This window comes from Lissotriton vulgaris, chromosome 1_2 (genome assembly GCF_964263255.1).
Source record: "Lissotriton vulgaris chromosome 1_2, aLisVul1.2, whole genome shotgun sequence".
Classification (NCBI taxonomy): Eukaryota; Metazoa; Chordata; class Amphibia; order Caudata; family Salamandridae; genus Lissotriton; species Lissotriton vulgaris.
In genome coordinates, this window is record NC_141686.1 from 17010550 (window position 1) to 17036580 (window position 26031).

At 47.0% G+C, this 26031-nt stretch overlaps 1 protein-coding gene and 1 long non-coding RNA gene across 2 annotated transcripts in view; one reads left to right on the forward strand and one right to left on the reverse strand.

The window, feature by feature from the left end:
* The window catches only part of LOC147733851 (uncharacterized), a 72112-nt gene extending 70898 nt beyond the window's left edge, over nucleotides 1-1214 (forward strand). The window contains exon 4 of the long non-coding RNA XR_015307518.1: nucleotides 53-1214. This is a non-coding gene — a long non-coding RNA (uncharacterized LOC147733851). The remainder of the gene's footprint in view (nucleotides 1-52) is intronic.
* Nucleotides 1-26031, reverse strand: part of SMC1B (structural maintenance of chromosomes 1B) — a 2420665-nt gene that overhangs the window by 921404 nt on the left and 1473230 nt on the right. The window lies entirely within an intron of this gene.

Consider the following 26031-nt stretch of genomic DNA (forward strand, 5'->3'; position numbering starts at 1 on the left):
CATCTACCAGTGCACTGATGCCCTTCCCTATGTTTTCCATATGTGTAAACAGGGTCCTCATCTGGCGTTGCACAGACTGGATGGCCTTCCCCTGCATTCTTTGGATCTTAACCATGGTACCCTCCAGTCCAAGAAAGACACTGGGACGCTCCACATGTTGTGCATCACTGCTATCTCTGGCCCTGCGGCGTCTGATACCTATACGGCCATCCTCTACACTGGACTGCTATGTGGCAGTGCTTCCTTCCCTAGCCAAGGTTTGAGTGTCTTCACCCTCGAGCAACTGCATGCCTCCTTCTCTTTTGAGGTGCAGGTGTTGTTTGCGGCAGTGATGCAGGCAGTTCAGGTGAGGACAGTAGCAGAGGGGATCCTGAACGTTCTGGGGACGCCTGCAGATATTGAGCCATTTCAAGGTCTTGGGATGGTGGCAGTGGTGTTTTTGCACCAGTGTCCTCTGTGAAATTATCTGCACTTGGGCCTGCCTCCTGGCTGTCATCCCTCTGTGATGCTGTGCCTTCCTACTCCCTGGTATGCCTGCGAGATGTCTCGCCTTTAGACATAAAAGCGTACATTAGCTCTGTGCTCCTGTCTCACTGCTTCTACAATAAATTTGTTTTCACTCAAACACTGTACATATTGCTTCAGCCTCATTATGATAGATAAGTGTTGCCTAACTTCTTCATTGCTGTGCTGTATGACATGGTAGGTTTTTAAAATACGACATGTCCCATGATGCATTGCTTCTGTCTAATACTGCCTCTACTGCAGTGGGGTTAAGTTTGCCACATAGGGAAAAGGGAAGGTGATGGTGTGGGGGTGATTGCTGTGCATGCATCTTACCTTTTCTTGCGCCAGCTCTGGTTGAGCTGTCTGCATCTCCCAGTCCACAGACGCTCTCTGGTTCAATGGTGAACCCCACCAACTCCCCCAGCTCAGTCAGGGTTGGTGCACGGTTCTTCCCTCCTCCAGTTTTGTTTGCCTCTTTGTGGAGCTCTGATATTTTCTTCTTGGTAATGCTCCTGAGGTCATACCACCTCTTTTTCAGGTCGTCTATATCCCTTGGAGTCACTCCTACAGCATTCACCTTAGTCTGTATTTCCAGCCAAATCTTTCTTTTTGCAGATTCAGCCACAGTCAGGGACAGCTTGCCAAACAATTTCTGGTGTTCTTTTACCACCTCCTCCACAAGGACCTGCAGCTCCATGGTACTAAATGTAAGTTTTCTCTTCCTCTCTGTAGCTTCTTTTTCACTGCTGCTTGCCATTTTCACACTTTAAAAGCACAAATAAAGTTTTCCTGTGGCTCAGTGACTGCTCTGCTTGCTCTCCCTCTCCAGCAGCTTCCTATTACTTCCACCTGTATGGAGTTGGGCAGTTCCTGGTTGGGAGGGTGTGGGTGGTAGCAGCTGATTGGCTGACTACTAGGTTTCACTTTTTCCCTTTCCGATTCGGTATTTACCGAATCGGTATTTCCCATTCATTCCTATGGGCCAAGGACCCATTCAGTAAATTCCAATTGACAGACACCGAATTTTACAGAATCGGTAAAATTTACCGATTTTTTTACCTACATCCAGAATACCGATTCTAAAATACCAATTAGGTAAAATTCGGCAATTTAGAATCTGTATTTTTGGATTACCTACATCTAGCCACTGGTTCGGAAAAGAAGTCTGGGAGTGTAATTGTCTGGTTAAGACTGAAAGCGGAAGCCACCTTGGCCAGGAACTTATAGTTGGCTCTTCGTAGAACTTATGAGCCTGAATGAAAGGTTCCTATAATGTGAGTGCTTGGAATTAACTAATGTGCCTTGCGAGAAGTTACTGCAAAAAGAAAAGCCACTTTCCAGGAGAGGTTCCGGAAAGGGTAAAAATGGAGGCATTTCAAAGAGGGTCTCATGAGTCTGGTGATGACTGTGTTACAATTCTGCACTGGGGCAGGGGAACTTTGGACCGGATGACCCTTTTAAAACCCTCCATAAAGGGCTTAACTACTGTTATTCAGAAGAGGAGGACTATTCCTATTTGGTAAGCAGCTATGGCAGCTAAGTGAAGCTGTAAGTAGTAATGTCCGGACTTTTGGAGATGGAGTAAATACCATATGATATCATGGACAGCAGGTGTGAGGGGGTCTATGTGTTTAAGAATGGAGTAGTAGACAAACCTATTCCACTTGGCTGCATAAAAAGCCTGTTTAGTTGGTCTGTAGTGTGAGAAGTTGGCCTGATATATGATGCTCACTAATTCTAGTGATCACCTTGTATCAGTCCAAACAACCCTTATGGTGATTGGTTGTAAGTCAACCTTATAGACCAGCTATCCTAATGGTAGCATGGACAAAGCAGTCTTAGGCTAAACTCTTTTGGCATGTGAAGCCAGCTGTTTAACCACATATAACCCCTTGAATACCAAATGAAAGAACACCACACAGGTAGTTATGAAAATAAACAAGATATTTATTAACTAACAAACACCTCTGAACTCTTTATGAGATCAGAGGGCTAAGCACATGACAAGACTTAAGAAAAATACGTTAAGTTGCACAAGTTACAATGTTGCCCTAGGGGCGCAACAAACCATATACTAAACAAGTGGTATAAGGAAGTCGAAAGAAGGAATGGAGCTGTCCAGAGGCTGTAGGATCGCTGGGACTACACTATCCTAACTTTAGGTAAGTAATAGGAGGCTCACGGAACGCGTGTGCAGAGTGTGAACTCACACGTGAGATGCGTTACAACGTCTATGGACAGTACAGTTTACGAAAAAGGTGAGTACGGACATTCCTGACTAGTTAGGACTAAAACTACTGGAAATCTGGACACTAGGAGAGTCAATCTTCCCTTGAGCACCGAAATGCTCTTGCTACCTCACCCACGGGCTGCGGGTGCATAGGTGTCAAAGCGTGTCAAGTTTCCGCGTTGAAGTCTATGGAGCCTTGGAGAAAGATGCTGCAGGCGACCAGGAGGAAGATGTCCGGTGTGATCTTAGGGTGGATCAAGGAAGCTGAAGACCTGAAAGCAGAAGGGGCAATGTTCAAAGTCACTAGCCAGTGACTGAAGTGGAACCAGGAAGGAACCAGATGCTGTTGTCGCGATCAGGTGAAGAGTGGACGCTTGACTCTGCAGCCACGTAGACCAGGATGTCTCTTCGACTACCAGGATAAAGCTGTCCCATGCAGGCTCTCGCTGTCGGCGGTGTCGGATCCGGATTAGGAGTCAACAGGCCTTGGCAAAGGCAACCCACGCGGTGAGTGGAAAAGACGTCTGGTGCGGACCAGGAGGGTCCGGGGTGCTTCTCCTTTACAGGGAAGCAAGGGCCAGCCTGGAGCAACCAGACCAGCGGTGTTGATGTCGTGGATCGTCGTCTAGGAGGCCACTAGCCAGCCGGCAAGTGACCAGACAACGCGTCGAGCAGTAATCAAGCAAAAGGGCACCACGCAGATCTCGTGGATGCTGGAGGGCTGATCTTCTGTGCAGGAGATGCTCGGGGATGGGGCTTCTCAGTCCCCAAAGCACTTCGTCGAGGATGCCTCTGAAGTCGTGCTGGAAGCGAAGTGCAGTTTCTTCCAAGATGGCCGGTCACACGTGTCTTGTCGCACCCACGGATCTCAGCTGTGCTGCAGATGTAGATAGAGGTCGGAGAGGTCTGGGAATCCGGGTCTCTGAAGTCTGGATCCTCGAGGGAAGACGACAAAGTGAAGCCGCTGGACGCTTGATGGTGCCTGCTTGTGCAGGGTGGACACTCCTTGCCCACAAGGGAGATTTCTTCAGTCTTCTGTGGAGCAGAACATCGAAGTCCAGAGTTTCTTTTTGTAAAATCAATTCAGGATAATCTAATTTGGAATGGGACCAGCTCCTACCTTTATTCTCCTAAAGGGGGCTGTACTATCACTAGGTCCCTCCTATGGGTAGGACCAGGAAGGGGGGTGGTTACACCCCCTATCCTTTGTCCGGTTTCGCGCCAGAGCTGGGGCTGGAGTGCCCCTGCAACTGGTTTGAGCCGGTGTATGCACAGGGCACCTTGTGTGCCCCAGGCATGTCTCATTCCTTTCAAGCCTGTCCTACCCAATACACAAAATCCTGTCTGGGGTGGTGCTAGCACCTCCCAAGGCAGGAAACCCTTTGTCCAAGCCTCCCTCGCTGGAAGGACTCCCAGCAGCAGGAGGTCAGACTTGTGTCTGTGGTGGCAGCATCCATTTTGTGGTGCTGAAGCTCGGGTTAACTTTAACCGGGGTTCACAGTTACGTACATGTCATGTCCCTCTAAAAGGGTGGAATCCTACCCCCATCGCCAGAACTGGCGAGAGGGTAGTATTCCAATTTGTATGACACCTTACTCGACATGTTTTGATAATGCTAAGCCAAAGTTAGCATTAACTGCAAATGGGCTCACCTCATGCCAGAACACTATCTCACATAATTCCAAGCACTCTGCCTCCAGGATTGTTAAGGCCTGCCATAGGAGTCACTTATAGGAGTATGTGTCCATTTTAGGGTTAGATATAGGTATACTATATCTACAGCAAAGGGTGATTACACCACCTTGCCCCAGCTGATTGATCAGCCAGTTGTCAGATTTGGATGGCCAGCCAGGGGTGGCTTAATACATGCTGCAGCCCCTGGTAGGCCTTGGGTTCACTTATGCCCTGGGTACCTATGGTACACTGTACAAGGACTTACAAGAGTGACCCAATACCAATTGGTAAATGCACCTAAGGTACATGGATGTCAATTTAGAGAGAGAACAGCTAGGCTGTGGGTCTGATTAGCAGGCCCACAGCCAGGGAAAGTCGTAAACCAGTGAAGCAAAAAGCAAAAATCTGGGGTGACCATAGGATTGCAGACCATACTCTCCTACATGTAGGACTGTAAGAAGATGTCCATGCATTCTTGTGGGAAATGTAGTTAGTAATACTACAGGATCTCAGGTGCTAGATCGCAAGATCGAGTAGCTTGGGGTCTGTATATCTGATCTGGCCTTCGTTTCCGAAGAGAAGGTCCAACCTGTTGGGGAGCTGGTAAAGCGTAAGCAAATATTCTTGACCAGTTAATTCATAGTGCACTGCTGAGGGACTGTTTGTGTGTGTACCTAGATGTGAAGCTTGGGCATTTTGCGTTTTCAGAGATGGTAAACAGAACTGTTTGCTGGGTGCCCCAGCTCTAAAAGTAGCTGATGAGGACTTTTGCATGGAGTTCCAACATGGAGTCTTCTTGGTGAGTTCTGTTGAGCAAGTGGTTCTTGTCTACCCCTGGGAGGTACTCTGCCATGAGGTGAATGCAGTGATGGAGTGCTAAGTGCCAAATGTTTTGAGCTAACAAGGAGAGAGGCAGAGAGCAAGTGCTATCCTGGTTTTGTAGTTTATACATGGCAGTCACATTGTCCATCCTGAGTAGTACCCATTTGTCCCAAATGAGTGGAGCACCTGGGAACTTGCCTGCTGCCGTCGGGAGCCCGGGTGGAGGACTGCTGACCCTTCAGACCCACAGGGATTGCCGCCTGCCTCACGCTGCCCGCTCCCACTACCATCTGGGGAAGCGCTGGCCGTTGCGTGAGTGCAGGTCAGGGAAACTACCAGCCCCAGCAGCCCAGAGAACCACGTGAGCAATTGTAGCGCCAGGAGGCGCATTAAAATTCCGTCAGCCCTCCCTCGCGGGATGCCGGGCTAAGCCTGGGCAAAGGGCGGGCCCTCTGTGGCCCTCAGAGGCCTGAGGAGGACGGGACAGGCCACCCCCCTTAGTACCGCGACAAAAGGAGGTACTTTGTTTTGCACTTTACTGTGATTTTTCCCCTGAAAGCCTTCTTCGTCGTTTATATACCACCACATTGTACTATGTCACGCAATGGGACCAATAAGAAATCTCCTTTAACACGCGAGCCAGGCCAGGGGACCCTGAACTTTACTGCGATCAGGAGAACACTTCCCACCTGCAGAGAAGATGCGATTGAGCTGCGCCAACCAATAATAACTAGGCATTCTTCCTCATTGATCCGTGAAAGCCCGCAGAACTTGCCTTTTTGGGAGGAAATCAATGCTCTTTGTGGCACTAAGTATGCTCTAGTGGCATCCCCATCCGCCGTAAAAAGCATCAGCACTATTACCCCAACTAGGAAACCCTGTGACTTATCTCCACCGTCTCTAATAGACAATACCCAAGGTATTGCTTTGTTTCAGGGCCAAAAATGATAAAGGGAAGCATGACGGGACTAACGACAGCGGGAATCACCCGATAACACCAAAATCGTGTTCTGGTCTTACATCCCCATTAATTATAATGGGGTTACCCAGTGACCCTCAGAACCTGGGTATTACGTCGTATGCAAAAAGTGGTTCTGTCGGATTGTATACAATTTCTTTGATTAAACAATTACTTATGTCATAGGATTACTCATATGCATTTTTTCATGAAAAAACATTGAAAGGAAAAAGCACACACCAAACGTTATTTTTCTGGTTCGCAAAGTTGTAATTATTCAATCACTTTGCAGAACATTTGTTTTCTTTAGTATTTAAAAGACGGTTGTCCATATACATTGAGAACGTGTTAACAATAAATAAGTGCAGCAGTGAATAATTGTGATCTGTGACTAACGGTGACTGTTATGGTGATACAGTTTCGTGACAAATGCAATTTAGATACACTGGTCCAACATTAACTTCAATTCACTCAAACAGTATTGTAAATCATATTTTTTCTGTTGAGGTGTAGTGAGGACCAATTGGTGGATTAGCGTCGACGTTTCGACCCTGCGGTATGGTGCCAGTTTATTTGCAACCGTATCGGGTCTTCATCAGGACAGGAAGGGGGACAACCTAAAATTAGATAAAAGGTGCCTGTTTTAGTGATGGGTGTGTGCATAACTCATCCAAAGAATGGAGAAGCACGGTGGGGCTTGCTCACCTGAAAGAAGGAGGTGTCTTATTCTTAACCTCTGTAAGAAGATTTGTTCTTCTATAGGATCTTGGTATCTGTAGATTATTAATATCAATCAATACCAACTCTACACATTATTCTAAAAGCAAAGGGAAGGGTTGACTTTAAGATTGTCAGTTCACATACCTCTGTGAATGAATTTATCATCGTCTGGTGACGAATTCGGGTTTGAAGTGCTGCAGCCGCGATCACCTAAACAATGGACATGTCTTTAATTAGTCAGCTTCCTATCAGAATGGGTAGGAATGAACGGTTTAAAAAGGAAAGTGCGCTAGGTATCCTACCGATAGCCATGTCACTTATGGTGACCGCACTGTACCAGCCATATGAGTTGTTTAACGAAGGACTTACTTGAGGAGTATGACAGCAAACGTCTGTATCTCTCTCCCGCTCTCGAGTCAATGGGTGGAGGTAGCGTCTGAATACCTGTTAAAAGCTGGTTACGTAAGCGTGGCGTGCACGCCTGTGGAACACGTCATGTGTGACGTGTTGGGGGTTGTTACCTGTTGAAACGATTTGCGTCAACGTGGTAATTACGTAAGTGGGAATTGTGACGTGTTACCTGTAGGAACAATCTGAGTCAATGTGGCATTTACGTCTGTGGAACACGTCATATGTGACGTGTAGGGGTTTATACAAAGCCCGGAGAGGTTGTTCTTATGACAGGGCTTTCGGAAAAGCCTGCATTGGCCGAGGTAGAAAATCACTCGTACGGGTGATATTGTTCATTTTTAAGGACTACTGTGGTACAGTCTTTTGAGCCAAGAATTGTTTTTCTGTAGTTTCTAGCAAACGAGTACCAATATACAAGTACATAATTACTGAGTGCGACATTTTCAGCAAGATATCACATGGTATACTGTTTAGAAATTGGAAAGTATGTTTACACACGATCGCTAAATTATCAGGCAATGGCTGAAATACAAAACAATGGTTTGTTTAGAGTCTGCTCATTTGTAAACAAGTTTCTTCTTGGCTATTTAACCCCTGTGCTACAGAGTCTAGGTTATGGATCCAGAGGCACTCTTTGTAGTTTAAAATGGAGGACATGTCGCCTCCTCTCTGATGTAGTTCAATTTTTTCCAACACCCACCATTCCAAGTGCTCGTGTGAGTGATTGGACATGTTGTAATGTTCCACTAGTGGGGCACCCTGGACTTTGCACCGAACACTTGGAATGGTGGGTGTTGGAAAAAATTTAACTACATCAGAGAGGAGGAGACATGTCCTCCATTTTGAACTACAAAGAGTGCCTCTGGATCCATAACCTAGACTCTGTAGCACAGGGGTTAAATAGCCAAGAAGAAACTTGTTTACAAATGAGCAGACTCTAAACAAACCATTGTTTTGTATTTCAGCCATAGCCTGATAATTTAGCGAACGTGTGTAAACATACTTTCCAATTTCTAAACAGTATACCATGTGATATCTTGCTGAAAATGTCGCACTCAGTAATTATGTACTTGTATATTGGTACTCGTTTGCTAGAAACTACAGAAAAACAATTCTTGGCTCAAAAGACTGTACCACAGTAGTCCTTAAAAATGAACAATATCACCCGTACGAGTGATTTTCTACCTCGGCCAATGCAGGCTTTTCCGAAAGCCCTGTCATAAGAACAACCTCTCCGGGCTTTGTATAAACCCCTACACGTCACATATGACGTGTTCCACAGACGTAAATACCACGTTGACTCAGATTGTTCCTACAGGTAACACGTCACAATTGCCACTTACGTAATTACCACGTTGACGCAAATCGTTTCAACAGGTAACAACCCCCAACACGTCACACATGACGTGTTCCACAGGCGTGCACGCCACGCTTATGTAACCAGCTTTTAACAGGTAATCAGACGCTACCTCCATCCATTGACTCGAGAGCGGGAGAGAGATACAGACGTTTGCTGTCATACTCCTCAAGTAAGTCCTTCGTTAAACAACTCATATGGCTGGTACAATGCGGTCACCATAAGTGACATGGCTATCGGTAGGATACCTAGCGCACTTTCCTTTTTAAACCGTTCATTCCTACCCATTCTGATAGGAAGCTGACTAATTAAAGACATGTCCATTGTTTAGGTGATCGCGGCTGCGGCACTTCAAACCCGAATTCGTCACCGGACGGTGATAAATTCATTCACAGAGGTATGTGAACTGACAATTTTAAAGTCAACCCTTCCCTTTGCTTTTAGAATAATGTATTGAGTTGGTATTGATTGATATTAATAATCTACAGATACCAAGATCCTATAGAAGAACAAATCTTCGTACAGAGGTTAAGAATAAGACACCTCCTTCTTTCAGGTGAGCAAGCCCCACCGTGCTTCTCCATTCTTTGGATGAGTTATGCACACACCCATCACTAAAACAGGCACCTTTTATCTAATTTTAGGTTGTCCCCCTTCCTGTCCTGATGAAGACCCGATACGGTTGCAAATAAACTGGCACCATACCGCAGGGTCGAAACGTCGACGCTAATCCACCAATTGGTCCTCACTACACCTCAACAGAAAAAATATGATTTACAATACTGTTTGAGTGAATTGAAGTTAATGTTGGACCAGTGTATCTAAATTGCATTTGTCACGAAACTGTATCACCATAACAGTCACCGTTAGTCACAGATCACAATTATTCACTGCTGCACTTATTTATTGTTATCACGTTCACAATGTATATGGACAACCGTCTTTTAAATACTAAAGAAAACAAATGTTCTGCAAAGTGATTGAATAATTACAACTTTGCGAACCAGAAAAATAACGTTTGGTGTGTACTTTTTCCTTTCAATGTTTTTTCATGAAAAAATGCATATGAGTAATCCTATGACATAAGTAATTGTTTAATCAAAGAAATTGTATACAATCCGACAGGTCTTACATCGCCAGTCACCATCCCCACCTTAACTACGGTGGAGACTGGAAATTATGAAGACCAAGTTCTTTCTCACCATTTCCCCCTACTGTCTCAGTTAGAGTTACTGTTAAATTCTATCGTATCACCACTGGTAGAAAAAATCAATGCCCTGGGTGATAGATTAACATGTATCGAGAAAACCATTCTATCCAACTCCCCTTCACTTAATAGAGATCCATCCAATGAGGGAAGAGCCCTTCCAGCTACTACCACAACACATGAGATAATCACCAAACCTAATCCCCCGTCTACCTCTAAGAAGGTAATATCCAATGATTTTGACCTATTTACTGCCCCCAATGCTCCCTTGCCTATTAACTTAAGCAAACATGCTCAAACTATACAAAGGCTTCCTAATAAAACTGTTACAACTGACCCTAAAGTCGTCCCTAAATCTAGGCCTACTAAGTATACCGCTGCCAGAGTGGATCCAAAAAGAATACACTTACCCCCAGAAGCCGCACCATTTGTTCTTGTTCTCTCGGGAATACCGGCACCGGTCACTTTCAGATCAAGCAAGATCACCATCATTTTACATGTTCTTGGACATGGACATTTGAAACACATTTTGTTGCATACCTGTGCAGGATAATATTCTCCAAAATGACTTTTGCTTACATTTCCACTTTGAAGGCACATTATCAAATATCTTGAAAATTCTATACAGGGGATAAGTTCACCACCTAAAAGGGTGTTGTTTGTTTTGTCCGATTGGCGACAGAGCAAAAACATTTCACAGGTACTGAGAGGTCATCACATGCCAGAATTCTGGCCCAAATGATTTTGTTTACCGCAGCAGTACTGCATGCACAGCTCTCTACAGAGATGAGCACCCTGATAACTCTTACCCACAGGTAACGGGGAGTTAGATCACCCGACAGGGATTCTGGCAGATTCACCCACCCTAGGTAGAGTAGGATAGATAGTGCTAAGTAGCAGTACAAAATATTTCAGTGATTATACGCAAGCATATATTATCTGTTAAAGCCCAATGGTTGAACATTGGGACTCCACTGGACGGACCACAGCTGCGTCCACTTCAGCGTCCACTTCAGCTTCAGAAGAACCACGATCCACCACCACCAGCAACAGGTTGCATGCAGAAGCTGGAACAAGATCACAGCCGACCAGCTCGCCGCATCCCTGAGCCAGCACCCACCCACCAGCTCAGCGAACCCCAGCCAGGCCGCCAACAACCTCACGAAGTGGATCAGCAACTGCGCAGACGACCTCGCCCCACTGAGGACCCCTCTCAGCAGACCCGGCAGCAAGAAAGCATCCAGGTTCACAGACGAACTCAAGAGCTCCATGAAGAACTGTCGAACCCTCGAGAAAGCATGGCGCAAAGACTCGACACCAGACCAAATGACCACCCTCAAGCTCGCCACCCGAAAACACCACCAACTGATTCACGCCACCAAGAAAACTGCATTCAAGGCACGACTGGACAACAACGCACACAACAGCAAGGAACTCTTCAACATCGTCAAAGAGCTCTCCAACCCCAACGCCGGAAACAACGACATCACCCCATCTCAAGACCTCTGCAACTCCCTCGCCTCCTACTTTCACAACAAGAGCGCAGACATACACAACAGCTTCAGCACACAACCGACGCACCCCACGACCGCACCAACGCCCCCTCACCACCGCCGTCTGCGCCTGGACCCCGATCACCACCGAAGACACCATCCGTACGATGAACTCCATCCACTCCGGATCTCCAACCGACCCCTGCCCTCACCACGTCTTCAACAAAGCCGACGCTGTCATCGCACCCATCTGCGTGACATCATCAACACCTCCTTTGACACCGCCACCTTCCCGGAGAGCTGGAAGCACGCCGAACTCAGCGCTCTACTGAAGAAACCATCAGCGGACCCCACCGAACTAAAAAACTACCGCCCCAACTCGTAAAGTCTCTTGTAATGCGCGTTTCAAATTGATACATTTTAATTTCCTCCATCGCACATATGTGACGCCTTCCTCCCTCCACCGTATCTCCTCAGACAGGAGCCATAATTGCCCGAGGTGTAGGGCTGAACGGGCGGGATTCCTTCACCTGGCCTGGGAATGCCCCCTTTAACCGGGGTTCACAGTTACGTACATGTCATGTCCCTCTAAAAGGGTGGAATCCTACCCCCATCGCCAGAACTGGCGAGAGGGTAGTATTCCAATTTGTATGACACCTTACTCGACATGTTTTGATAATGCTAAGCCAAAGTTAGCATTAACTGCAAATGGGCTCACCTCATGCCAGAACACTATCTCACATAATTCCAAGCACTCTGCCTCCAGGATTGTTAAGGCCTGCCATAGGAGTCACTTATAGGAGTATGTGTCCATTTTAGGGTTAGATATAGGTATACTATATCTACAGCAAAGGGTGATTACACCACCTTGCCCCAGCTGATTGATCAGCCAGTTGTCAGATTTGGATGGCCAGCCAGGGGTGGCTTAATACATGCTGCAGCCCCTGGTAGGCCTTGGGTTCACTTATGCCCTGGGTACCTATGGTACACTGTACAAGGACTTACAAGAGTGACCCAATACCAATTGGTAAATGCACCTAAGGTACATGGATGTCAATTTAGAGAGAGAACAGCTAGGCTGTGGGTCTGATTAGCAGGCCCACAGCCAGGGAAAGTCGTAAACCAGTGAAGCAAAAAGCAAAAATCTGGGGTGACCATAGGATTGCAGACCATACTCTCCTACATGTAGGACTGTAAGAAGATGTCCATGCATTCTTGTGGGAAATGTAGTTAGTAATACTACAGGATCTCAGGTGCTAGATCGCAAGATCGAGTAGCTTGGGGTCTGTATATCTGATCTGGCCTTCGTTTCCGAAGAGAAGGTCCAACCTGTTGGGGAGCTGGTAAAGCGTAAGCAAATATTCTTGACCAGTTAATTCATAGTGCACTGCTGAGGGACTGTTTGTGTGTGTACCTAGATGTGAAGCTTGGGCATTTTGCGTTTTCAGAGATGGTAAACAGAACTGTTTGCTGGGTGCCCCAGCTCTAAAAGTAGCTGATGAGGACTTTTGCATGGAGTTCCAACATGGAGTCTTCTTGGTGAGTTCTGTTGAGCAAGTGGTTCTTGTCTACCCCTGGGAGGTACTCTGCCATGAGGTGAATGCAGTGATGGAGTGCTAAGTGCCAAATGTTTTGAGCTAACAAGGAGAGAGGCAGAGAGCAAGTGCTATCCTGGTTTTGTAGTTTATACATGGCAGTCACATTGTCCATCCTGAGTAGTACCCATTTGTCCCAAATGAGTGGAGCACCTGGGAACTTGCCTGCTGCCGTCGGGAGCCCGGGTGGAGGACTGCTGACCCTTCAGACCCACAGGGATTGCCGCCTGCCTCACGCTGCCCGCTCCCACTACCATCTGGGGAAGCGCTGGCCGTTGCGTGAGTGCAGGTCAGGGAAACTACCAGCCCCAGCAGCCCAGAGAACCACGTGAGCAATTGTAGCGCCAGGAGGCGCATTAAAATTCCGTCAGCCCTCCCTCGCGGGATGCCGGGCTAAGCCTGGGCAAAGGGCGGGCCCTCTGTGGCCCTCAGAGGCCTGAGGAGGACGGGACAGGCCACCCCCCTTAGTACCGCGACAAAAGGAGGTACTTTGTTTTGCACTTTACTGTGATTTTTCCCCTGAAAGCCTTCTTCGTCGTTTATATACCACCACATTGTACTATGTCACGCAATGGGACCAATAAGAAATCTCCTTTAACACGCGAGCCAGGCCAGGGGACCCTGAACTTTACTGCGATCAGGAGAACACTTCCCACCTGCAGAGAAGATGCGATTGAGCTGCGCCAACCAATAATAACTAGGCATTCTTCCTCATTGATCCGTGAAAGCCCGCAGAACTTGCCTTTTTGGGAGGAAATCAATGCTCTTTGTGGCACTAAGTATGCTCTAGTGGCATCCCCATCCGCCGTAAAAAGCATCAGCACTATTACCCCAACTAGGAAACCCTGTGACTTATCTCCACCGTCTCTAATAGACAATACCCAAGGTATTGCTTTGTTTCAGGGCCAAAAATGATAAAGGGAAGCATGACGGGACTAACGACAGCGGGAATCACCCGATAACACCAAAATCGTGTTCTGGTCTTACATCCCCATTAATTATAATGGGGTTACCCAGTGACCCTCAGAACCTGGGTATTACGTCGTATGCAAAAAGTGGTTCTGTCGGATTGTATACAATTTCTTTGATTAAACAATTACTTATGTCATAGGATTACTCATATGCATTTTTTCATGAAAAAACATTGAAAGGAAAAAGCACACACCAAACGTTATTTTTCTGGTTCGCAAAGTTGTAATTATTCAATCACTTTGCAGAACATTTGTTTTCTTTAGTATTTAAAAGACGGTTGTCCATATACATTGAGAACGTGTTAACAATAAATAAGTGCAGCAGTGAATAATTGTGATCTGTGACTAACGGTGACTGTTATGGTGATACAGTTTCGTGACAAATGCAATTTAGATACACTGGTCCAACATTAACTTCAATTCACTCAAACAGTATTGTAAATCATATTTTTTCTGTTGAGGTGTAGTGAGGACCAATTGGTGGATTAGCGTCGACGTTTCGACCCTGCGGTATGGTGCCAGTTTATTTGCAACCGTATCGGGTCTTCATCAGGACAGGAAGGGGGACAACCTAAAATTAGATAAAAGGTGCCTGTTTTAGTGATGGGTGTGTGCATAACTCATCCAAAGAATGGAGAAGCACGGTGGGGCTTGCTCACCTGAAAGAAGGAGGTGTCTTATTCTTAACCTCTGTAAGAAGATTTGTTCTTCTATAGGATCTTGGTATCTGTAGATTATTAATATCAATCAATACCAACTCTACACATTATTCTAAAAGCAAAGGGAAGGGTTGACTTTAAGATTGTCAGTTCACATACCTCTGTGAATGAATTTATCATCGTCTGGTGACGAATTCGGGTTTGAAGTGCTGCAGCCGCGATCACCTAAACAATGGACATGTCTTTAATTAGTCAGCTTCCTATCAGAATGGGTAGGAATGAACGGTTTAAAAAGGAAAGTGCGCTAGGTATCCTACCGATAGCCATGTCACTTATGGTGACCGCACTGTACCAGCCATATGAGTTGTTTAACGAAGGACTTACTTGAGGAGTATGACAGCAAACGTCTGTATCTCTCTCCCGCTCTCGAGTCAATGGGTGGAGGTAGCGTCTGAATACCTGTTAAAAGCTGGTTACGTAAGCGTGGCGTGCACGCCTGTGGAACACGTCATGTGTGACGTGTTGGGGGTTGTTACCTGTTGAAACGATTTGCGTCAACGTGGTAATTACGTAAGTGGGAATTGTGACGTGTTACCTGTAGGAACAATCTGAGTCAATGTGGCATTTACGTCTGTGGAACACGTCATATGTGACGTGTAGGGGTTTATACAAAGCCCGGAGAGGTTGTTCTTATGACAGGGCTTTCGGAAAAGCCTGCATTGGCCGAGGTAGAAAATCACTCGTACGGGTGATATTGTTCATTTTTAAGGACTACTGTGGTACAGTCTTTTGAGCCAAGAATTGTTTTTCTGTAGTTTCTAGCAAACGAGTACCAATATACAAGTACATAATTACTGAGTGCGACATTTTCAGCAAGATATCACATGGTATACTGTTTAGAAATTGGAAAGTATGTTTACACACGATCGCTAAATTATCAGGCAATGGCTGAAATACAAAACAATGGTTTGTTTAGAGTCTGCTCATTTGTAAACAAGTTTCTTCTTGGCTATTTAACCCCTGTGCTACAGAGTCTAGGTTATGGATCCAGAGGCACTCTTTGTAGTTTAAAATGGAGGACATGTCGCCTCCTCTCTGATGTAGTTCAATTTTTTCCAACACCCACCATTCCAAGTGCTCGTGTGAGTGATTGGACATGTTGTAATGTTCCACTAGTGGGGCACCCTGGACTTTGCACCGAACACTTGGAATGGTGGGTGTTGGAAAAAATTTAACTACATCAGAGAGGAGGAGACATGTCCTCCATTTTGAACTACAAAGAGTGCCTCTGGATCCATAACCTAGACTCTGTAGCACAGGGGTTAAATAGCCAAGAAGAAACTTGTTTACAAATGAGCAGACTCTAAACAAACCATTGTTTTGTATTTCAGCCATAGCCTGATAATTTAGCGAACGTGTGTAAACATACTTTCCAATTTCTAAACAGTATACCATGTGATATCTTGCTGAAAATGTCGCACTCAGTAATTATGTACTTGTATATTGGTACTCGTTTGCTAGAAACTACAGAAAAACAATTCTTGGCTCAAAAGACTGTACCACAGTAGTCCTTAAAAATGAACAATATCACCCGTACGAGTGATTTTCTACCTCGGCCAATGCAGGCTTTTCCGAAAGCCCTGTCATAAGAACAACCTCTCCGGGCTTTGTATAAACCCCTACACGTCACATATGACGTGTTCCACAGACGTAAATACCACGTTGACTCAGATTGTTCCTACAGGTAACACGTCACAATTGCCACTTACGTAATTACCACGTTGACGCAAATCGTTTCAACAGGTAACAACCCCCAACACGTCACACATGACGTGTTCCACAGGCGTGCACGCCACGCTTATGTAACCAGCTTTTAACAGGTAATCAGACGCTACCTCCATCCATTGACTCGAGAGCGGGAGAGAGATACAGACGTTTGCTGTCATACTCCTCAAGTAAGTCCTTCGTTAAACAACTCATATGGCTGGTACAATGCGGTCACCATAAGTGACATGGCTATCGGTAGGATACCTAGCGCACTTTCCTTTTTAAACCGTTCATTCCTACCCATTCTGATAGGAAGCTGACTAATTAAAGACATGTCCATTGTTTAGGTGATCGCGGCTGCGGCACTTCAAACCCGAATTCGTCACCGGACGGTGATAAATTCATTCACAGAGGTATGTGAACTGACAATTTTAAAGTCAACCCTTCCCTTTGCTTTTAGAATAATGTATTGAGTTGGTATTGATTGATATTAATAATCTACAGATACCAAGATCCTATAGAAGAACAAATCTTCGTACAGAGGTTAAGAATAAGACACCTCCTTCTTTCAGGTGAGCAAGCCCCACCGTGCTTCTCCATTCTTTGGATGAGTTATGCACACACCCATCACTAAAACAGGCACCTTTTATCTAATTTTAGGTTGTCCCCCTTCCTGTCCTGATGAAGACCCGATACGGTTGCAAATAAACTGGCACCATACCGCAGGGTCGAAACGTCGACGCTAATCCACCAATTGGTCCTCACTACACCTCAACAGAAAAAATATGATTTACAATACTGTTTGAGTGAATTGAAGTTAATGTTGGACCAGTGTATCTAAATTGCATTTGTCACGAAACTGTATCACCATAACAGTCACCGTTAGTCACAGATCACAATTATTCACTGCTGCACTTATTTATTGTTATCACGTTCACAATGTATATGGACAACCGTCTTTTAAATACTAAAGAAAACAAATGTTCTGCAAAGTGATTGAATAATTACAACTTTGCGAACCAGAAAAATAACGTTTGGTGTGTACTTTTTCCTTTCAATGTTTTTTCATGAAAAAATGCATATGAGTAATCCTATGACATAAGTAATTGTTTAATCAAAGAAATTGTATACAATCCGACAGGTCTTACATCGCCAGTCACCATCCCCACCTTAACTACGGTGGAGACTGGAAATTATGAAGACCAAGTTCTTTCTCACCATTTCCCCCTACTGTCTCAGTTAGAGTTACTGTTAAATTCTATCGTATCACCACTGGTAGAAAAAATCAATGCCCTGGGTGATAGATTAACATGTATCGAGAAAACCATTCTATCCAACTCCCCTTCACTTAATAGAGATCCATCCAATGAGGGAAGAGCCCTTCCAGCTACTACCACAACACATGAGATAATCACCAAACCTAATCCCCCGTCTACCTCTAAGAAGGTAATATCCAATGATTTTGACCTATTTACTGCCCCCAATGCTCCCTTGCCTATTAACTTAAGCAAACATGCTCAAACTATACAAAGGCTTCCTAATAAAACTGTTACAACTGACCCTAAAGTCGTCCCTAAATCTAGGCCTACTAAGTATACCGCTGCCAGAGTGGATCCAAAAAGAATACACTTACCCCCAGAAGCCGCACCATTTGTTCTTGTTCTCTCGGGAATACCGGCACCGGTCACTTTCAGATCAAGCAAGATCACCATCATTTTACATGTTCTTGGACATGGACATTTGAAACACATTTTGTTGCATACCTGTGCAGGATAATATTCTCCAAAATGACTTTTGCTTACATTTCCACTTTGAAGGCACATTATCAAATATCTTGAAAATTCTATACAGGGGATAAGTTCACCACCTAAAAGGGTGTTGTTTGTTTTGTCCGATTGGCGACAGAGCAAAAACATTTCACAGGTACTGAGAGGTCATCACATGCCAGAATTCTGGCCCAAATGATTTTGTTTACCGCAGCAGTACTGCATGCACAGCTCTCTACAGAGATGAGCACCCTGATAACTCTTACCCACAGGTAACGGGGAGTTAGATCACCCGACAGGGATTCTGGCAGATTCACCCACCCTAGGTAGAGTAGGATAGATAGTGCTAAGTAGCAGTACAAAATATTTCAGTGATTATACGCAAGCATATATTATCTGTTAAAGCCCAATGGTTGAACATTGGGACTCCACTGGACGGACCACAGCTGCGTCCACTTCAGCGTCCACTTCAGCTTCAGAAGAACCACGATCCACCACCACCAGCAACAGGTTGCATGCAGAAGCTGGAACAAGATCACAGCCGACCAGCTCGCCGCATCCCTGAGCCAGCACCCACCCACCAGCTCAGCGAACCCCAGCCAGGCCGCCAACAACCTCACGAAGTGGATCAGCAACTGCGCAGACGACCTCGCCCCACTGAGGACCCCTCTCAGCAGACCCGGCAGCAAGAAAGCATCCAGGTTCACAGACGAACTCAAGAGCTCCATGAAGAACTGTCGAACCCTCGAGAAAGCATGGCGCAAAGACTCGACACCAGACCAAATGACCACCCTCAAGCTCGCCACCCGAAAACACCACCAACTGATTCACGCCACCAAGAAAACTGCATTCAAGGCACGACTGGACAACAACGCACACAACAGCAAGGAACTCTTCAACATCGTCAAAGAGCTCTCCAACCCCAACGCCGGAAACAACGACATCACCCCATCTCAAGACCTCTGCAACTCCCTCGCCTCCTACTTTCACAACAAGAGCGCAGACATACACAACAGCTTCAGCACACAACCGACGCACCCCACGACCGCACCAACGCCCCCTCACCACCGCCGTCTGCGCCTGGACCCCGATCACCACCGAAGACACCATCCGTACGATGAACTCCATCCACTCCGGATCTCCAACCGACCCCTGCCCTCACCACGTCTTCAACAAAGCCGACGCTGTCATCGCACCCATCTGCGTGACATCATCAACACCTCCTTTGACACCGCCACCTTCCCGGAGAGCTGGAAGCACGCCGAACTCAGCGCTCTACTGAAGAAACCATCAGCGGACCCCACCGAACTAAAAAACTACCGCCCCAACTCGTAAAGTCTCTTGTAATGCGCGTTTCAAATTGATACATTTTAATTTCCTCCATCGCACATATGTGACGCCTTCCTCCCTCCACCGTATCTCCTCAGACAGGAGCCATAATTGCCCGAGGTGTAGGGCTGAACGGGCGGGATTCCTTCACCTGGCCTGGGAATGCCCCCTAGTACATGACTTTTGGGTGGAGGTGGTGGCACATATTACCCGGATTACACACCTTGCGATCCGACTGGAGCCGCTTCACTGTCTGCTGGCGCTGGTGCCCAAACCCAGGAAGAAGGGTCTGTCCTACAAATTACTGCAACTCCTGTTGGTTCTGGCGCGCAGGCGGGTGGCCATTACTTGGATGGGACAGAGGGCGCCTGAAATCTCTAGTTGGTTGCGGGACGCTAGGGAATGGGCCCTAGCGGAGGAGACACATATGCAGAGCACACGCAGGGATGGGAAACTCCAGGAGGACTTACTCGCTTGGAGGGCCATGTGTATCGAGGGGATGGAGGAGGATGACTCAGACGCTACTAGCGCGTAGCTGTTTTCCTCCGCTTCCTCGGAGTCTGATGATGGTGAGGAGGGACCCGGGGTGTAATGTCCTGAGGTGGTGTAGCAGTCCCCTGGGCCATGCCGATGTTCCTTGTTGCGTACGCTTGTTGATCATTGTGATTACCATTGACCACGTTCTACTATGAGGACCGCTCTGTAGTAGGCCCTCGCCTACCTCTCCTTATGTGATTGCATCAATGCCACAAATGCCATTCATGGGGTTCTTGTGTTTGTTATGTTTTTGTTTGGATTGGTATAGCACCATGTAAGAAAATTGGCGAAGGTATTGATATTGACCAGGGGATCCTGGGAGCACAAGAGCAATTCCCTTCATTGTTTTGCAGGTTTAACGAGGTGCCGCCCTGCCCCCGGGATGTGGGCCGCACCTGGCTGTGTTCCTCCTTTTTGGATCTGACCTTCTTGGTCCGAAAGTGTTAACTGCTTTTTTACTTGTATAATTTGTGCCTCTTTATTTTCTTCGCCACCAAAAATAAAGTTTAAAAAAAAAAAAAAAAAACTACCGCCCCATCTCGCTCCTCCCGTTTCCGGCCAAAGTCATCGAGAAGACCGTCAACAAGCAGCTGGCCGCCTATCTCGAGACAAACGGATCCCTCGACCTCTTGCAGTCTGGCTTTCGGGCCAACCACAGCACCGAGACCGCCCTCATCGCAGCCACGGACGACATCCGAGCCCTGCTGGACAACGGGGAAACAGCGGCCCTCATCCTCCTGGACCTCTCCGCGGCGTTCGACACTGTCTGCCACCGCACCCTAGTGCAGCGCCTCAGCAACGTCGGAATCCAGGAGAAAGCACTAGAATGGATCATCTCCTTCCTCGCCGGAAGGACACAGAGAGTCGGCCTACCCCCGTTCAGATCAGAAGCCACCGAAGTCACCTGCGGCGTTCCTCAAGGCTCCTCGCTCAGCCCCACCCTCTTCAATGTCTACATGAGCCCCCCTGCGGCCATCGCACGCCAACGCAACCTCAACATCATCTCCTACGCCGACGACACCCAGCTGATCCTCTCCCTCACCAACGACCCCGCCACCGCCAGAACCAACCTACACGAAGGGATGAAAGACGTAGCCGAGTGGATGATGAACAGCCGCCTGAAACTGAACTAAGACAAGACGGAAGTTCTCATCCTGGGCTCCTCGCCCTCCGCCTGGGACGACTCCTGGTGGCCCCCCGCCCTGGGCAGCGCACCCAAACCAACAGACCACACTCGCAACCTGGGCTTCATCCTGGACTCCTCCCTCTCCATGACCAGACAAGTCAACGCCGTCTCCTCGTCTTGCTTCAACATCCTACGCATGCTACGTAAGATCTTCCGGTGGATCCCCACCGAGACCAGGAAGACGGTCACCCAGGCCCTCGTCACCAGCCGACTGGACTACGGCAACGCCCTCTACGCCGGAACCACCGCCAAGCTCCAGAAGAGACTCCAGCGGATCCAGAACGCCTCAGCAAGACTCATCCTCGACATCCCCCGACACAGCCACATCTACGGACACCTGAGAGACCTGCACTGGCTCCCGGTCAACAAGAGAATCACCTTCCGTCCCCCAAGACCAAATTAATTCACTCAAGGAGACAAGCAGTTTTGGCATGCCTTGGGTCGACTTGGGAAACCTCCATATAAGCACTTGGACTGGACTCTCAATAACGTCTCCTTTTGGATAATAGCACTGCCGAGACAGAGTTATGAAGCCAGGCAGAACACATAATTTACATAAGCTTTTAAGGATACATACATTTTGCACATCTGTAATCATTATCTTATGATTTTATTGTATTATCTGAAATTCGCATTGCAATGTTTTTAAGTAACTATGCAAATGTAATAAAATTCAAATTCAAAGATTATGAAAGTGAAGACTGGAAGAAATGGAGAAATTCATTACAAGTAATGTCATTTTCAAAGAGCATTGGTTTTAAGTAGCTATGCAAATGTAATAAAATTCAAATTTAAATTCAGTGATTATGAAAGTGAAGACTGTGGAAGAAATGGAGAAATTCATTACAAGTAATTTGTCATTTTCAAAGAGCAGCATAAATGTAGGTACTGAGCATATAGTAACTTGGTGCATTCTATTTTTCAGAAAAAGGTTACTCCTGGTAGGGAGCAAAGCTTGTAAATTAAGAAGAAACGCGTTACTTACCTGTAACAGCAGTTATCCAGTATTGGTGTCTTTCATAGATTCACATGCCTGAATCATTCCCCGTCGTCGAGACGGGAGCCTCCGGTACATAAAAAAGTAATGTCCTATAGACATACATAGAGAAAAATAGGCCTAAGGACCTCACCTTAGTAGCCTATACTTGTCCTTATGTAAAAAGGACCAAACTCTTAGAGTCAGCCAATCAGCTATCACCTCCCTCTAGAACCTTCCTGGCAGGAGCCTCAGTCTCTCAGATTTTCGTACGCACCCAGCTAGGTAGGCGTAATACAGGTATGGAGAACGTGAGTCCTTCCAGGGGAGGCGGGAGGGTTGCATGTGAATCTATGAAAGACACCAATACTGGATAACTGCTGTTACAGGTAAGTAACGCGTTTCTTATCCAGTATTAGGGGTGTGTTTCATAGATTCACATGCCTGAATCAGAGTAGTTAGCAATACACTATGCACATTTCTGATGTAACCATGCCATATAGTCATTTCAGAGAATACACATCTTACCCTGTGACTTTGAAACATTAGCATACATCAACAAATCATAATAGAAAGAGATGTGCATACCAGGATGGCGGGATGTTGGAAGGCTCACCTCACTGGAACAGATGGCGTAGCACTGCCTGGCCCACTGCTGCATCCTTCATAAGCTCAGCATCCAGGCAGTAGTGTCTGGAGAAGGTGTGCGGGGACTTCCACGTCGCTGCTCTACATATGTCCAGTATCGGCACTCCAGCGAACAGTGCTGCTGATGTTGACATTGCTCTGGTGGAATGGGCTTGAACATTAGCACCCAAAGGCCGTCCGGCCCTGTCATGGCAGAATGCAATCGCCGAGGAGATCCACCTTGAGATGCTCTGTTTCGTTAGAGGCATACCCATCCTTGGCCTACTGTAGGCCAGAAATAGTTGTGACGACTTTCTGAAGCCCTTTGTTTTATCAATGTAAAACTTCAGACACCTTTTGAGGTCTAAGGAGTGTAGCGTCCTTACCGCTGCGGTTGTAGGGTTCGCAAAGAAGGAACGTAGAACCATTGGCTCATTAAGGTGAAAGTCTGAAGGCACTTTCGGTATGAATTTTGGATTTGTCCTCAGCACCACCCTGTCCTGCTTGAACTGCATGAAGGGTTCCTGAATGGATAGAGCCTGTAGCTCGCTGACTCTTCGGGCAGATGTTAGAGCGAGCAGCAAAGCCGTCTTCCATGAGATGTACTTGATGGATGCTCTGTGAATGGGCTCAAAAGGGTGTCTCATGAGTTGGTTAAGGACTAAATTGAGGTGCCACGCTGGTGGAATCCTTCTAGGCCTTGGGAAGGATCTATACAGTCCTTTTAAGAATTGCTTGATAAGTCTATTAGACCAGAGGGAGGGTCCCTTGTAGGTCCTGGTAAATCGTGAAATGGCTGCCAGATGCACCTTTATGGATTCGTGAGCCAATCCTGACTGTGCCAAGTGTAGAAGATATGGCAATATCTGTTCGGGTGTGATAAGGAGTGGTCTCAGGCCTTTCTCTAAACACCACATGCAGAATCGTTTCCATTTGAGGGAGTACGTTTTGTTGGTACTGTCCGCCCTTGCTTTTGCCAGCACCCCCCTGCAGTCCTGTGGGATGTTTAGATGACAGAACTCTCTGTGCTCAGGAGCCAGGCCGATAACCTGAGCAATTGCAGGTTCGGGTGTTGCACCTGCCCTTTGGACATCGTCAACAGGTTCGGGGGCTGCTTCAGACGAATCGGTGTCCTGATGGAGAGGCGATGAAGATCCGAGAACCAGTGCTGCCTTGGCCAGAACGGGGCAATCAGGATCAGGGTACAGGGTTCCGCCCTCATCTTTCTGAGAACCCTGGGAATCATCGGAAATGGTGGAAAAGCGTACGCAAATACGCTGAACCAACCTATGGAAAAAGCATTTCCGAGTGACCTAGGATGGGGACGCCAGCTTGCATAGTTTGGGCATTTGGCGTTCTCCTTGGTGGCAAACAGGTCTATTCCTGGGATCCCCCATTCCGAGAATATGTGATCCAGCGTACTCCTGTCGAGTTCCCATTCGTGGGAGAGGGATTTCTGCCTGCTTAGGGCGTCCACAATGGTGTTGTCCTTGCCTGGGACATAGTCCGCCCTGAGCGTGATTCCATGTAGTACAAGCCAGTTCCAGATCTTTTGCGACTCGCGTGATAGAGTGAGCGAGCGCGTTCCCCCCTGTTTGTTGAGATAGTGCATCGGCGTGGTGTTGTCCGTTCTGACGAGCACCTGGGAGGTCTGGATTCGTGGCAAAAAGGCTTGTAGTGCCAAATACACAGCCCTCAGCTCTAGGAGGTTGATATGGAGGAGCTTCTCCTGATTTGACCATTTGCCGCTTATTTGGAGGTCCTGGAGGACCGCTCCCCAGCCTTCCAGGGATGCATCCGTGGTGATTACCAGAGGTGTTGCTGGAAGCAGGAATGGCAGTCCTACAGACAGATTCTTGTGGGTTTTCCACCATACCAGGCTCTTGGATATTAGAGGTGTTATTTTTACAATGTCCTCGAAAGAACCTGTACTGTGCGTCCATTGGTTCGTGAGGGCCTCTTGTAGTGGGGGCATCCTGAGCCTGCAGTGAGGGATGAGGAGTATACAAGAAGACATCATTCCTAGGAGTGACTTGAAGGTTCTTACTCTTAAGGACTTCCTTGATGCCACAGCCGTGGCCAGAGATATTATCTTGTTTTTTCTGTCCTTTGAAGGAAATGCCCTTGCGCATTCCGTGTTCAAGGTCTCCCGAGGAAGGTGATGTTTCTTGTTGGGGTCATGACCGAAAGAGAGTGGTGCAGGCGTTGGTAGATTCGGTCGCGCCTGCAGCTGAAGGTGCCTTCACCAGCCAGTCGTCGAGGTAGGGGAAGACTTGGTGACCCATTTGACGCAGGAAAGCTGCTACAGGTGAAAGGCACTTGGTAAAAATCCGCGGTGCGGATTTGAGGCCAAACGGCAGGACTGCGAATTGATAGTGTTGTCCTGCTACCTCGAATCTCAGGTATTTTCTGTGTACCCTGAGTATCGGGATGTGGTAGTAGGCATCCTGGAGGTCCAAGAATGTCATAAAATCTCCTTTTTCCAGTATGCCTAGTATTTCTTGGATCGTCGCCATCCTGAACGACTGGCTCTTCAGGAAAGAGTTGAGTGCCCTGAGGTCTAGTATGGGCTTCCACTTCTTCTCCTTCTTGCGTATAAGAAAGAAGCGGGAATAGAATCCTTTCCCTCTTTGAGACGGATGAACTCGTTCGATCGCTCCTTTCTTTAACATCGCAGATATTTCCTGGAGCAGCAGGCACAGGTGTTTGTGCGGAAGCTTGTGTGGAGGGGTCGCAGGAGGGATGGTGGTGAATTCCAAGGAATGGCCGAATCTTATTAATTGTAGGACCCACCGGTCTGTGGTGATGAGATGCCAATTGTGTTGGAAATGGGTCAACTTTCCTCCAATTTTTAATGAGGGATATAGTTGCTGGACTGGCTGGGGTCATTGGTCACTGGCGTCCGCCAGTGCCCCTTCTCTGGTTTTTACCTCTGAAGTGTGATCTTCCATAAGAGGTCTGACGACCTTGTTGCTGTTTCTGCTGGTACTGGGTTTTATTCTGGTAGGAATACGAAGACCTGTTTTGATAGGATCCCCTGTAAGAGGACTGAACTCTGGATCTGTTGCCTCGAAAGGACTGGTTCCTTGCCTGCAAAGTACCAAGTGCTCTAGCAGTATCTGTGTCCTTTTTGATAGTTTGGAGCGCTTCGTCAATTTTGTCTCCGAACAGATGCTGGCCATTGAAGGGCATGCCCAGCACTCTCGTCTGCACTTCTTGCCTGAATGATGTTGCCTTCA